This window comes from Sesamum indicum, unplaced genomic scaffold (genome assembly GCF_000512975.1).
Source record: "Sesamum indicum cultivar Zhongzhi No. 13 unplaced genomic scaffold, S_indicum_v1.0 scaffold00234, whole genome shotgun sequence".
Classification (NCBI taxonomy): domain Eukaryota; kingdom Viridiplantae; phylum Streptophyta; class Magnoliopsida; order Lamiales; family Pedaliaceae; genus Sesamum; species Sesamum indicum.
In genome coordinates this window covers 19,333-23,402 of record NW_011628128.1, presented here as the reverse complement: position 1 = coordinate 23,402, position 4,070 = coordinate 19,333, and the positions used below count along the sequence as shown (strand labels likewise).

At 37.3% G+C, this 4,070-nt stretch overlaps 2 long non-coding RNA genes across 2 annotated transcripts; both read left to right on the top strand.

Moving 5' to 3' along the window:
• The first annotated feature begins 951 nt into the window (after window positions 1-951).
• LOC110011412 lies at window positions 952-2,081 on the top strand. Its single transcript, XR_002286419.1, has 3 exons — window positions 952-1,150; window positions 1,453-1,751; window positions 1,850-2,081. It is a non-coding gene; the product is annotated as an uncharacterized LOC110011412 (long non-coding RNA).
• Window positions 2,082-2,308: 227 nt separating this feature from the next.
• LOC105179907 lies at window positions 2,309-4,005 on the top strand. The gene is made up of 3 exons (XR_849406.2): window positions 2,309-2,976; window positions 3,709-3,800; window positions 3,965-4,005. It is a non-coding gene; the product is annotated as an uncharacterized LOC105179907 (long non-coding RNA).
• The last annotated feature ends 65 nt before the right edge of the window (window positions 4,006-4,070 follow it).

Genomic DNA, 4,070 nt, shown 5'->3' with positions numbered 1-4,070 from the left:
TTTGTGTTGTGCTGTAACATTTTGTATCTGAAGTAAGCAACTCGAATTTAAACCAATTTGATGTCTGGTTTCTCTGAGATTTATCCTCCATTGTCCAACACTGACACTTTGAAGAGCACCTCACTATCGCCATCATCATCACCACTACAACAATCAATCACCATCATGAAATTTAAAAAATTATTAGCATATACTGTGAATGCAAATATTTGGTTTATTTGGCTGACAGAAGCTTTGGTTATATTTTACTCATTCCCATTTGCATATACTTTGCTATTCTGGAATGATGTCTTATGGCTTTTGTTGAATGCTATGCTTTAGTTTTAAAGCGAGGAAAACGTGAATGCAATGCGTAAATATATTTTTATTAAGGCAACGGAGAGATAACCTTTTGCGTAGAACTTTTATGATCGGAAAGCTATGTTTTTTCATTGTTAGATAGGTTGGGGAGGCCGCATTATATTTTCTTGCATTGATGCATTAGTCTCTCAACTTGAATATTGCATGCATGTAGCTCTTGTGGTTATTATTTGAGAAATCTTGTGCTGTAACTTAAGAGTATGTTAATGATGTATACTTGGTCCGCATTTTTCCTTGATGCCTTTCCCTTTTTTGGGTTTTCTAAGTTTAGATGCAAATGATTAAAGTTGCACAACAAACTCATACATGATCACTTAATATAAGAAACTAGTCATCCTTGATAATACATATTTAAATACGCAAATATTGGATTGGCCAACTATTTACTGAATTATATAGTAAATCTTCAATGACCTTTGTAGATGAAAGATCGACAAAAAACACTAAGTAATGGCAAAAGACGGCAGAGCCAATTCGGGTCCGGGGTCGAGACCAATGTCTTCATGCGGTCGTCTTTGGTTAATGGTGGAACTGTGTGTGGCCTGGTGAGACGACAATAGTTTCGTGGAAAAAGCTTCTCACATAGGCCACCTCAAGTAAGGCAAGTGGGTTTGGCCCATCAGCTTCTTGCCCATCTTCGGAAGCCTAGCAGCCGCCAGTGTCTTAGCTACTGCTTCTGACTCTTACAGTGGCTTCTTCGAAGCAGCCGCTGCAAGAGAATAAAGCGAAGGATCCCAAGCGGGACAAACTGTTTGAGCACCGTTATTGAGAAATCAAGCGAATATATGTGGTATGTTTCGATGGATTACTGAGTTTAAGGGTAACTTATTGATTCAGTTTGAATTTTAAAACTTATTGATAGTTTTGTACGTGAATGTGCATTTCTGGAAGAAGTATAGTAGGTGCATCTTAATGATGAAGTTGTGCTAGCAAATTTAATATTTTATTGATTAGTAAAAGAATCCATGATTCAATTCGCGAAATTTGTAGGGTCATGGAAGTAGTGAAGAGGAAGATGTTCCTCTGGATTATGCAATTAGCTCTTAATTTGAAGCTTGTGTTGCCTTACATTAACTATGCTTTCCCATGCAGAATATCTTGATATGTTTAAAGCAAATTCAGCTGCTGAGGAATCCAGAGTTGGCTCTGAGAAACTGTTCTCCAGACCAGTTAGAATTTCTCTCTGAAGCACCTCTATATTTGGAGATTGAGCAATCCCTGGGTTTTCTTGACCATTTAATGTTGGGAACCCCTGCTTCTCCTGTGAGAAAAATCCTGCTGGAGAGTGGTCTGGGCGATGTTCTTGTTGGTTGCGGGGGGTTGAAGTGGGCTCCTCCAGCCTCAGTTTAGTATTGGACTATACTCTTGGAGTATAATTGTTGAAACTTCAGGTTGTTACCAGTCTTGCAATGAAAATTTAGTTTTCAAGAAATGGAACTCATGTGATATACTGAAGATAATTGGTTTTGTTTTCTGTTGGCTTTACTAGTTTCATGGTAACTCTCATCATCAAATCAAACGTTAAATTTGATATGGCATGCGGTGTCAACAGCCAGTCATTGCTGGAGATGGGTACTAAAGATTTGGATTTTGTACAACTGAACCAATTAAGGAAAAGCTGGTGGGATATCACTATATTCTTTCACACCATCAGTTCGAGGGAAGGAGGAGCCCTGCAGCCATATAATTGTTCGAGGGTGAGGCAAAGCTATGTCAGGACGTGTTGAAGATTTATTACCCTGGTAATTCTGGTATTTTTTTTTTTGTAATTTAATTACATACGAATTTCGAACCTCACCATTGTATCTTTTCAAGTTGGTGGAGGGTTATAACTTTGTTATCGTGATGTTTGAATGAATTTGTGTAAGATTTCTTTGAAGTATGTTGTAGAATACTGCATAGGTAGGTTGAAAAGTGGTGGTACATGCAAACCAATTCTTTTACATAAATAGTTTGTATAGTCTATTGTGACTAAGCCATGACCGAAGGTTTGGGTCATGGCTTAACTGAAAAGGGTGTTGGTAGTTTTTTTACAGGTACATGTGTGAATATTTATATTCATTCCTTTTGTTCATGTTCTTTTTAAGCGTGGTTCACTTCTCTATATATTGGAAGGTTTAAGAAAGGGGACAACTGATGAGTTAACATCTTATGCTGGTCAGGGCTTGGTACCCTATGTGTCTCGTTTTGTTCTGTTGCCTTGTGTTCTAGTTTTGGTCTTATTGAATTAAATGGTAGGTTGTCATTTTCTAATGAAACCAACTGTCAAGCTCAATGGGACAACATGCTTTGGTCCTCAACTGTTCCTTTCCTTTTCAAATTTATCAGAAGCAGCTGAAGATTGATTGATTCGGTTGTTCAAATTATCAACTGTAGGTCAATCGTGTTCTTCAAGATGTTCAATTGACCGACCAGAAGCGTTTTAAGCAGTTTGTTTCTCAAAGCAAAGCAAGAATGGATATTGATCTCTGACAGAACTGAGACTAATTTGCCTTCTTCAACTAAGCCATGTTAATTGTTGATTTCCACAATAGGTTAAGAGGCAAGTGGACATAGCATTGCACTGCAAGGATGGATGCAAAGCTCAGTGTTGCTTGTTGGATCTCTGAACAAATGGTTGGTGTCAGGTTAATTTGTTTGGAGTCTAATTTTCACCTTTGATATTTGGAAAGCACGTTGATGTCGTATAATATTATGAGATGCATCACCATCTGTTATATAGACTAAGTGTTTGCTAGCCATTGACTGAATTTTAGAAACTAGTCTAAACAATGATGGGTGTTTTGTTAATTGTGGGTGATGCATCACCCACAATTTGATTCTGTTGCTTTATTAGATTCAGGAACACCACCTCCTATTAGTACACTAGAAGAGGAGTCAGCGTAGCACGAACTTTATGTTGTCAAAATCATGTAATACTTGTCGCACTAGTGATGGTCCGTTTGGGGGGAAAAATCATGCGGATAAACAGAAAATACAAAAACTTTTCCCATTGTTGTTGTATTTAGACATATAAGATGCCTAGAAAAATGATGATTTGATGGGAGTTATTTGGATTAACATTTTATAAAATTTTCCATTGATCATTAGAAAATAGAAACATGCAGGTATGCTTAGTCAAGAGTCCATAAGAAATTCTAGGTATGTGGCTGTTGGACAGTACCATGCAATGTAATGCTTAGTCCTGCCGCTGTTTTGCATCGTGTGTCCTAAATTGTTGTTTTCTTGGGCATACTTTTTGAATATTAACTCTTTTGAGTGTTGAGCAATCAAGGACTTGTCTTTTAAAGCTTTAAACCACTAAAGGATATGATTAATTTAACGGCACCTTTTATTGACTTATTGTAGTCAAGGAAGTGAAGATGAAGAAGATTCTTGTACGAGATGTGGAGGCAGCTACTAGCTCATACCATACATTTGATGTGTTGCGATCTTTTGTGGTAAGTTGTTCGGGTGTCATGTTATAAATACATGACCTCTTTGTGCTTGGCGTGTGAGGATGGGCATAAAAATTAGTCTTTGGATCTTGTGTACTTCTCATTTCTCTTTTTGCAGCCAATTCTAGTACATGTTTGTAAGCATCATGCTGTTTGTACAATGATAGGACTACGTTGTTGAGTTGCAGTTGCTAAGACCAACCTAATCCATCTGATGATTTGAAATCTAAAGAGAAAAATGAAGAGAGAAGATGCAACATTAAAGCTGACAAA